This window comes from Moschus berezovskii, chromosome 16 (genome assembly GCF_049115385.1).
Source record: "Moschus berezovskii isolate FMDL1 chromosome 16, NW_MosBer_1.0, whole genome shotgun sequence".
In the NCBI taxonomy this organism is placed as follows: domain Eukaryota; kingdom Metazoa; phylum Chordata; class Mammalia; order Artiodactyla; family Moschidae; genus Moschus; species Moschus berezovskii.
The window spans coordinates 45141887-45152891 of NC_142475.1; positions in this window are offsets into that span (position 1 = coordinate 45141887).

An 11005-nucleotide genomic window follows, 5' to 3' on the forward strand; every position below is an offset into this window, starting at 1 on the left:
CACTTATGATAATATACCTTGTCAGTGTTAACAAGATGATTGTACCTTCAACCCCAGGGGGACTGGGGCATTTCTTAAAAAACACAGCGAGTCAAAAGCCCCGCTTTACTTCAGAGGACTTTGGACCCATGAAGACCCACCATCTTGCCCCCAGCCTCCCATTTTTGCATGAACATCACTTCCTCCGGCCAGCAGATTCAATTCCAGTCCTCACCCCCAGACAGCTTCCTATATTTTCACAATCACAGAAAAACCCCATGGGGAGGGGCTTGTGATATCTGGCTCAAAGCAAAGACTTCCTTAGAACTGATTTCTGGTGGACACCACCCAAGTTCTAGCTCATCTCGCTGAGACTCATTGATAGATTGCCTTGCTGGGGAGGATTTCCTCTTACATTCTAACTTCTTAACATAACTAAAAGCTCCCTTGACTGGATCCCCAGCACACTCTGATGTATGCTGGGAATGCAGAAAGTAAATAAGCAAATGAAACTACTTCACCTTCAAGAACCCACATTCTAGCTGGAGGGAAAGTCAGACCAGGAAGTGAGCATGGGAGGTGAGCGTGTTTTCCTCAGAAAGCCTGCGTTGTAGATTGTTGTTTGTCTCTCTCAGTCACTAGCCAGTCCCTCACTTACCCCACTCAGCTCTGGGCCGCATGCTGTATTCTTGTGACACTGTCAAAAAAACCCACGCTTTTACTCTAGTAGTCTATCTATGTCACCTTCACACACTCTGCGTGTTCACTGACTGATCCCACCTGCAGCCCCAAACATACATATACCAGGTAAAGCTCTTGAAGTTCACTTTCCGTCAGGAGGCTGACCAACTGAATTTACCTCTTGTATCTCTTGATCTGGAATGTTGCCCACCTCAATATGGTATGGAGGTACACACTCAATCTTTCAGTGGTATCTGACTCTTTGTGACCCCGTGGACTTCTGTCCGCCAGGCTCCTCTGTCCATGGGATTCTCCAGGCAAGTGTACTGGAGTGGGAGGCCATTTCCTCCTCCAGGGGATCTTCCCGACCCGAGGATGGAACCTGAGTCTCCTACATCTCCTGCACTGGCAGGCAGGTTCTTTACCACTGAGCCGTCTGGGAGGTCCCTCAATAGGGTAAGTACTTGATAAATGTTTGTTGAGTAGATGAATAACCCAAAAAGCCCTGCCATGATGGATTTGCCAGCCTAACAGGATTAATGCTGGCCTGAGCACATGGACAGAGACATCTGGTCTATTGGATGGAACCTTCAGCCTGTAAATAAACTAGTTCTACTTCTGTTCATGTGCAGTCTTTTTGAAGTCATTTAACATCTTCAAGTTTCAATGTCTTATCCAAAAGAGTAGGACTAAGAATATATGCTTGATGGACATGAGTTTGAGTGAACTCCGGGAGTTGGTGATGGACAGGGAGGCCTGGCATGCTGTGATTCATGGGGTCGCAAAGAGTCGGACACGACTGAGCAACTGAACTGAACTGAACTGAAGAATATATGGAAGTAGAGAGTCTATTATTTTTTTAAGTGTTTAAGTTGTGAAAGTAAATACAGTATTTTAATCAATGTTGGTGGGAATGAGGGAAGAAGCCAAGATCTAGGAGTCAAGAGTCTAGAGACCTGGTTCAGACACAGATGTGACCTTGGAGAGGGATTTAGCTTTCCTGGGCCTCAGTTTTCACATCTGTAAAATGATGGTCTCTAAGAGCATTGCAGCTCTAAATTTATGTTACCATTAATACCTCTATTACTAGTGGTATGCTTGAATTCAGATCTTGTCTCTAATATGTGAATTTTTAAAATCAAATACCCTCAAGGAAAATACTACTCATATCAATTAGGATTCTTTGACTGTGAATTATAAAAACTTAAAATCATCTTTTTTCAACTTTAATAATTACCATTTTTATTATTCTATCTTCTCTGTACCCGAAAACTTGTTTCCTGGGGTATTTTTTTTTTAAGTTGGAGGATAATTGCTTTACAATAATGTGTTAGTTTCTGCTGTACAACAAAGTGAATCAGCTGTAAGTATCCATATATACCCTCCCTCTGGAGCCTCCCTCCCACTTCCTCCTATCTCATTCCCCTAGGTCATCACAGAGCACCGAGCTGAGCTCCCTGTGCTATACAGCAGCTTCCCACTAGCTGTTTTACACATGGCAGTGTATATACATATATATGTGTGTGTGTATGTGTGTTAATTGCTTTGTTGTGTCTGACTCTTTGCAACCCCATGGACTGTAGCCCACTAGGCTCTTCTGTCCATGGGTTTCTCCAGGCAAGAATACCGGAGTGGGTTGCCATTTCCTTCTCCATATATGTATCTATACATATATATGAAATTATAAAGCATATGTATGCATGTATGTATATATATATATGTCAGTGCCATTCTTAAAAAAAAAACTAGTCAAACCAGTAATGGGAAATATGTTCTAAAACTACAGGGGAGTTTCAGAGAACCTAAGAGGAAAAATGCAGAAGTGGACTGGAGTCGAAGTACAAGGCTATGGGGAAACCAGGAAGCTCTCCCTCTGCCTCTCTCTCTCAATTCTCCTCCCCTCTCTGAGTGTGTGAATCATTTCTCTCTCCACACCAGCTCCTGCTTCTCAATTGCACAAACCAGAGAACCTGGCTACCAAGTTCACAGTCACCTGAGGGAACCCTGAGCCTCTCGGTTGATTTCATTCCCTGGGTTGTGGGAAGGAGCTCCTGCTTGGCTCACCTTGGATGGATGTTCACCCCTGACCCATGTTGTACAAATATGACTGCCTCAACTCAGCCCCTTTGGAACAGGACAGAGTAGTCTTCAGAGAAGCAAGAATCACTGTTTTGGGAGAAAACCCAATAGTTACCTGCCTTCTGGGGTGGAGGGAGTTGTGGGGGACAAGGTTCATTACAGTCTTGTACTAGTTCTTCCTTTCAGTGTAAACACTGAAGCTTAAATAAGTGAGTAAGTCTCTCCAAAGTCATGGACTAGTCAGAGATTTATGAAGGCTGTACTGTTTTGTTTGCTTTTCTTTAATCCTTTCAGTCTTTAGTTTCAAGGGTCTGATGAACCACAAAGTTATCCTGAGTGAGTCACAAAACTACCTAGGTCAAAAAAGAAAGAAAACTTCCCAGTGATCCCAAATTGGTTTACTCGTTATGTCTGACCCTTTGCAACCCCATGGACTGTAGCCCACCAGACTCTTCTGTCCATGAGATTTCCCAGATTAGAATATGGGAGTGGGTTGCCATTTTCTTCTCCAGGGGAGTCTTCTCGACCCAGGAATTGAACCCAAGTCTCCTGCATTATAAGCAGATTCTTTACCGCTAAGCCACAAGGGAAGCTGATCCCAAATTAGTCTATTTTTAAAAGCCCTTTTTCCTTCAGCATGAATAATGAGAAAATTAGGCAGTTGAGTGGTCATCCTTTGTTGGTGATAACAGAACCAGAAGCCTGACTGTCATATCCCTACTTTTGTCAACCTGAGTGGATTTTAAATGTCAGGGCATTTCTGATTCTTACAACTGAAGTGGCTACAAACGGAGGCCATCTTGGTTTAGTTTTCCTTCAAACTTCTAAGTTTAAGGGAGCTCCAAGAAGAGAGGAGACTGCATTATTTAAGTGGGTGGGGAAAAGCAGACAATAGAGATGATCAGAAATTTGGATTCAAAAATATAAAGTAAAGAAAACAGAGATGACAACCTTTAGGAAAAAAAAGAACAGAGAAGAGCTGTGAACAAAACTCATTTATTTCAACTAAACATGGTTTTAAAAGTAGATTGACATCTGATGTTAAATTTCATTCTTACAAATCACTGAGCAGCTGAAGATGTTGTTTCAACCTGTGTTGTTGTTGTTTAGTTGCCGAGTCCTGTCCAGCTCTTTTGCAACCGCATGGACTGTAGCCCACCAGGTTCCTGTGTTCATGGGATTTCCCAGGCAAGAATATTAGAGTGGATTGCCATTTCTTTCTCCAGGGGATCTTCCTGACCCAAGGATCGAACCTGAGTCTCCTACATTGGCAGGTGGATTCTTTACCACTGAGCCACCTCTGTAGGTTATAATTATTGGATGCAAAGATAATTAGTGTTTCTGGATTAGATTTTTTAGATTGTATGCAAATTATAAGCAGAGTTTCAATAAAATATGTATTCTGTGATGGGGGGAAGTAAAGTGGGTGAGGAAGCCAAGATGTGTTGGAGAAAAATGGAGGAAGTGGACCGTTCTGGAACAGATTCAGTGTTCCTAGCAGGTAAGTTTCTAGATGCTTTCACCTCAACATCAGGAATGAGTGGTTAACATCTTCCGTTTCCTTTCGAACCTGCCCCTAAATCTATATGTGTAGTCATTTTCCAGAAAGGTGTTTGGCCATTCAGCCTTCCTCATCCCCAGAGTGCAGGGGAAAGAACTAGGTCCTTCTTCACCAACTTTAGAGCAATATCAAGCCCTCAGCTTTGGCAAAGATCAGGCTTGCATGTGAATTCCAAGGAGAATTTAGCTGTTGGGGTTATCTCTGATATCAGAGAAGGTCAGGACTCTTTTTTTTTTTTTTTTTGGCCAGGAACCAGAGTAACTTCCACAGTCATCACAACATAACACACAGCAGCTGTTCAAGGGTTCATCCCCACTATAGCCACTGCCTCTATCTTAGGAGGAGAAGACAGTACTAGCCTGAAAATGTCTGGCTAAACATATCTTGCCTTCTAGTTTCTGGCCATAATCAAATCTTAACCTATCCATCAATCAGCAAATTAGACTGAATCTCTATCCCTGACTTAGTCATTATGGAGAACCCCTCAAGTAATGTCTCTATCATGAAAGAGCTTCTGGTCCGACTGGGAAGATAAAATGCCAACCAGATACACAGGGGGGAAAAATGCAAGAAGACAAACAGATACACTTCATTAGGAATCAATTTCAGTTTCTTCTGCTTTCACAGCGAGTATGAGAAGCATCATGGGGAAACACAGGCCAGTGATCCAGGTTTTGATCTTGAAAAGAATGTCTACTCTGGATTCCTGCTTTCCTTAATCTGGTGATCTGGTTCAACCAACCTGCAACCAAGGTGCTGTGGGAATCCAGTTTGCATGTTTCCTTTTCCTGGGGTAAGTCCCTGCAATAGCTGAGGCTTTATGAGCCACCACCCTCTCCACAAACACAGCTTCTACCACCACCACCAACCTTCTCGGCTACTGGTATATAATCCTGATCTATCTTTTACCAAGAAAACAGTGTTGGATATGGTTAAGAGTTGGGATTCCAGAGTCAGACTGCCTAGGTTCAGCTCAGCTTTTCCACTAACTCCCTCTGTATTTTCAGGTTAAGTTCCCATAACTTTTCCAAGCCTCACTTTCTTCAGCTATAAAGTGAAGATGGCAGTGTTGTTATGTGGGTTAAATAAATGAGTTTTATGAACAAAGACATGTAGAGCATTTTGGATTTCCCTGGTGGTCCAGTGGTTAAGAGTTCACCTGCCAGTGCAGGGGACACAAGTTCAATTCCTGGTCCTGGAAGATTCCACATGCCACAGGGCAATGAAAGCCATGCGCCACAACTTCTGAGCCTGCATGCCCTTGAGTCCATGCTCCGCAACAAGAGAAGCCACAACAATAAGAAGCTCCCTGCACTGCAACTGGAGGAAGCCCGACCACAACAGCAAAGACCCAGCACAGCCAAAAATTTTAAAAAGACATGTAGTGTTTTGAACTGTATTCAGCAGAGAGCAAGTACCTAATAAACATGAGTTACTATTGATCAGTAATTATGGATCAACCACTGTGTGCCAGATAAAAGTGCCGAGAAGAAAAAGAGATGAAAAAAGGCACAGCCCTGTTTGGCATCGGGAGATTTTTGTTTCTTAAAGGCAATCGTAAAATATGCACACAAATAAGTACTACTCCAGACTGAGTGTTCTCAGAGACGTGGGCCAGGGAGCTCCTGTGGGCCACTCAGATAACAGGACCATCATTTTTGATATGCCTTCTCCACAAAGCCAAGTGTCTGCGGCTCCTAATGCCTCTTGGGATTCATTTGGTGAGAAGGACCCACAGGTGGGAGAATTACTTCTCACAAAGGGATTACACATTTCCCACCCACCTCATGCTACACCTTCTGCTCTAGATTCCTCAGAGATCCAGGGGAGGATGGCAGGAGAGGACTACCAGTGACCCAAAGAGGCACACACAATGTCAGCAGTCAGGAACCAAGGCTGGTGAACTGATTCTGAGATACCAGGCTGGCCTTGGCTTTTGTCAATAAGTTTCTTGGTGGTAAACAGAAAGAACTGTAGCGACTTCTCTGGTGGTTCAGTGGTTAAGACTTTGTGCTCCCAATGCAGGGGGTCCGGGTTCTATCCCTGGTCAGGGAACTAGACCCCACGTGTCACAACTAAAAGATCCTGCTTGCTGCAACTAAGACCCGATAAATTAATAATATTCAAAAAAAGAGAGAGAGGGAACTGTAAATAGCCCTGTCCTCATGGCCCATATGGAAGAGTCAGCTTCTCTCTCTGTTCTTTCTGGTTACAAGTATGCCCTCACTATCATGGTCCTTTTCCCTTGTTTCTTTGGCATACCATCCTGAGAAGGAGAAGTAGAGGCCCAAGAAGTGGGTAAGCTTACCTGGTGACTCAGTTGGTAAAGAATCTGCCTGCAATACAGGAGACCTGGGTTCCATCCCTGGGTTGGGAAGGTCCCCTAGAGGAGGGCATGGCAACCCCCTCCAGTATTCTTGCCTGGAGAATCCCCATGGAGAGAGGAGCCTGGCAGGCTGCAGTCATTGGGGTCCCAAAGAGTTGGACACGACTGAGCAACTAAACACACAAGAAATGGGTAATAAAGGGCATTTACAATGGAGTAGAGATAAAGAGGGTCCCAATAAGAGTGGCAATGGGAGGAGGGAGAACAGGGAACATAAAGAAAGTAGACTGGACAGGCCCTGATCACCAAGCAGATATAGGGGTGGGGTGAGGGGGAACATCTAGCCTGGCTCTGGGTTGGGAAGCCAGAGAAGTGGCAGTATTATTCATTAAGATAGTAAATATAGAGGAAGAGCAAGCTGGTAATGAGTTCAGTTCTGGACTTGTCAAGGCTGACATGCCTGCAGGGTATCCAGAGCAAAACCTTCAGTTGGTAACTGAGGATGTATCATGAAAGGTCAGGAAAGACATCACACTTTAGGAGAAAATAAGCAATAGCAGGTGGGTGGTAACTGGTGACATGTGACTTAAGAAGATCCTCCAGAGTAAGAGAAGAGCAAAAGGTCAAGGGTCAAGGCTTGAGAAGCACCAGCATTGAAGACACAGACAGAGAAATAGGAGCTCATCCAGGTATCTGAGACGGAATGGACCTGGTAAGAAAATGATGGCCAGGGGAGACCAGGATGGTTACGAGTGTCAGCTGCCGCAGAGAGGAAGTGACTACGCAAGAAAAGACAGGAAAAGAGCCCCTACGATCTGGCGTGAGGAGGTCATGGATGACCTTAACAGACTGTTCAGAAAAGAGGAGGAAAAGGATATAAGGAAGGGTTGCCTGACCCTCTTTTTGAGGGGCAAGCCAGCTCCTCGAGCCAAGTCTATGCCCACTGTCTCCTAGCTACTTGATATACTAGTACATTAGATACAAGGACCGCACATTGGTAGTCTTGAGTCAGATATGACTGAAGCAACTTAGCACACACTCACGTAAGTTGGTACAATTTTCCGAAGGACAATTTGGCAATGTGTATTCACCTGGGCTTCCCAGGCGGTGCTAGTGATAAAGAATCCTCCTCCCAATGCAGGAGACAAAAAAGACACGTGTTTGATCCCTGGGTCAGGAAGATCCCCTGGAGGAGGAATTGGCAACCCACTCCAGTATTCTTGTCTGAAGAATCCCATGGACAGAGGAGCCTGGCAGGCTACAGTTCATGGGGTTGCAAAGAGACACAACTGAAGGGACTTAGCACACACATCCACATACTGGGTCTCCTTGGTGGCTCAGATGGTAAAGAATTTGCCTGCAACGCAAGAGACCTGGATTCAATCCCTGAGTCGGGAAGATCGCCTGGAGAAGGAAATGGCAACCCACTCCAGTATTCTTGCTTGGAGAATCCCATAGACAGAAGAGCCTAGCGGGCTACCCTTTATGGAGTTGCAAAAGAGTCGGACACAACTGAGTGACTTAAAAACAACAATTACTGTGCTTGCAGGGAGGCATGTAGTCCAGGCAGGATCCAGGCAAGGTCAGAAGTCAGTCAGAAGCTTGTTCCCTACTCCTGAAGCCTGAACAAGACGACCCCCATTTTAACTTCCCTAACAATGGTTTAAACTCCTTTGGGAGTCAGCCTGGCTTGGGGGTCACCTCAGCAAGAGTGCTAAAGGTGACTGAGGTTGAGAGGATGTGGCTCGTTCGGGCAAAGATGAGGACACATTGATTTCTACAGAGAGGCAATCGTTAGGTTTGATTGGGGGACTACAATGACTGTAAATGGTCACTCCCTCACTGCATTTCTTTCCCCTCCCTTTGAGACTGGGCTGGCCCTGTTCTTGCTAAAGCAATAGAATCTGGTAGAAGTGACATTGTGGTAGTTCCAGACCTAGCTTTCTGGGTCCAGGCTCCTGTTTCTTCTCTGTTGGGTCAGTTCTCCTTCCAATTCTCACTAGAACCCAGCCACCATGATGAGAGAAGCCCAAGCCATGTGGAGAGACCAAAGCCATAGTCACAACACATCAGTCAATAGTCCTAGCTGAGTTCCTAGCTTGTCTCCACAAGACAGCTGGCATCAACCAGCAGCCATGTGAGTCAGTCATCTTGAACACTCAAGCCCAATAAAGTCTTGGATGACCAGAGCCCCAAGTACCATCTTGTGGAGAAGAGATACCACCCAGTTGAGTCTAGTCAACCCACAGATTTGTGAGAAATTATATTTTTCCATCTCTGGGGATGGTTTGTTATGCAGTTTTAGGTAACTGAATAGTTTGATTTATATTTTCTATGGATTTGAACCCAAATGCTAGGGTAAACTAGAAAAAGCAAACCTGAAATCACCCTTTGGTGTCCATCTCTCTGCACAGAAGCCGTCCCACAGGTCCCTGTAAGTAGCAAAACAGGATTGGTGTTCTCTTTCACTCCCTCTGTCTCCTTGTTGAGTGAGTGTCTTAGACATAGGGGTGGGGGCACCAAAGGCCTGGGAAATTCCAACTGGAGTAGAGGGGGAGGGGGTCTTCTGAGCAGAGCCACTTGGGGCTGGGGTTGTTTTCACACAGGCAGTTGAACACAGCACTTTTTTTTTTTTTCAATCAGTCTCCATAGGAGAGGGCCAGATGCCAAGACTAGGTGAGCCCAGATGGCTAAGTTCCCATTCTTTCTTGCATTGAAGGCTAATTTTAGTTATGTGATATGACACTTGATCACAACCACTAGGTGTTTGTGGCCTAGTCAGCATCATTGATTGGAATCTCCTAGCCCCGGGTGGGCTGTGAGGCCCACTCAGCCCTGCAATCACTTCCAACCTTTTGACTACCATTAAGCTCGAGTGCCAGGCCACCATGATGGACTGTCTCATGCTCTTAACGGCTGCTCTGTCTGTGTTAACATTTCCTCAATATCTCATCTGTAAATTCCTCATGGACAGGGTAGAGAAGGAAGTGGCAACCCACTCCAGTGTGCTTGCCTGGAGAATCCCATGAACAGAGGAGCCTGGCAGGCTACAGTCCATGGGGTCGCAGAGAGTCAGATACGACTGAAGTGACTAAGCATGCACACAAGGACAGGGATTCTGAACAGATTCATTCTGGATTCTGAACTCTGGGTTGGGTAGATCAGCAAGGATGACAAAAGCTTGAAGCACCTTCCTTCTTGTCTCTTGGGAAAGGGTTAGTTGCTCAGTCGTGTCCGACTCTCTGTGACCCCATGTATTGTAGCCCACCAGTCTCCTCTGTCCATGGGATTCTCCAGGCAAGAATACTGGAGTGGGTTGCCATTCTCCAGGGGATCTTCCTGATCCAGGGATCAAACCCAGGTCTCTTGCGTTACAGACAGATTCTTTACCATCTGAGCCACCAGGGAAGCCCTCATGGGAACCCAGAGTCAATGCCAGTTCACTAGGAGAGGATAGTCCTGTGGACCAGAGCTTGAGCTTGAAACAAGAGTGCCTCAGAAAGTTCTGGTTCAGTCACACTGACCAAAATTCCATCTTTCCTACTGGGTTGTGATACTGTTAAAAAGTATGCTTTGACTCATCAACTCAAACGAATTGGTTTATAACAGGCACGATTTGCCTAAAGCCCACACTGCTGTTGTAAATCTTTGTATTTCAGATTTAACGTAATTTCCAGCATGTTGGTTGTATCGTCTTCCTATTGTCTGGAACACAAATGATACCAGGAAGACCCTATTAGGAGGAAAAAACAAATTTAAACAAGGTGGTCTGTGGTGAGTTACCATGTATGGAATTAATTTCACATCCAGGTTTGGATGATCTCATGAATTGTTCTTTTGGTTGGCAATTTCACCCTAACCTGCTAGATCAAATTATTTCCTTGTAATTCAGACCCCCTGTGTAGCCCTTAACGAAGAACACATTGTATGTCTTGGCCAGCGTGGCTGGTGGAGGACACATGCCCACAGTTGTCTGAGAGCTGCCAGCACTGAGCTCAGCCTCAAATCCTCAAGGGACAATCGGTGATACTGTCGCCAGAGCATTGTTGCAATGTCAGGGCTGGAGAGTGGGGGTGGTGGTGGTATGTGGGTCTGAACAGAGACAGGAAGAGATCCCCAGAATGTTGAGACTGACACATTGTGTTTATACCAATGAGAACTGTTTCAGACAGTGTGACCCAACACCCATGGAACAATGGGGCCCTAGACTTCTATGGCATCTCAGAAAGACAGTGACTCAAGACACAGATCATGCCAACCCCCACCATAGCGCAACGGGCTTCTGTGATCGCCTTTGGAGGAGTGGTCCTTGTATATTTGGAGGACAAAAATGGGCTTTTTCAGGCCAAGAATCTCAGATCCTTCTACTCTAGCAGAGA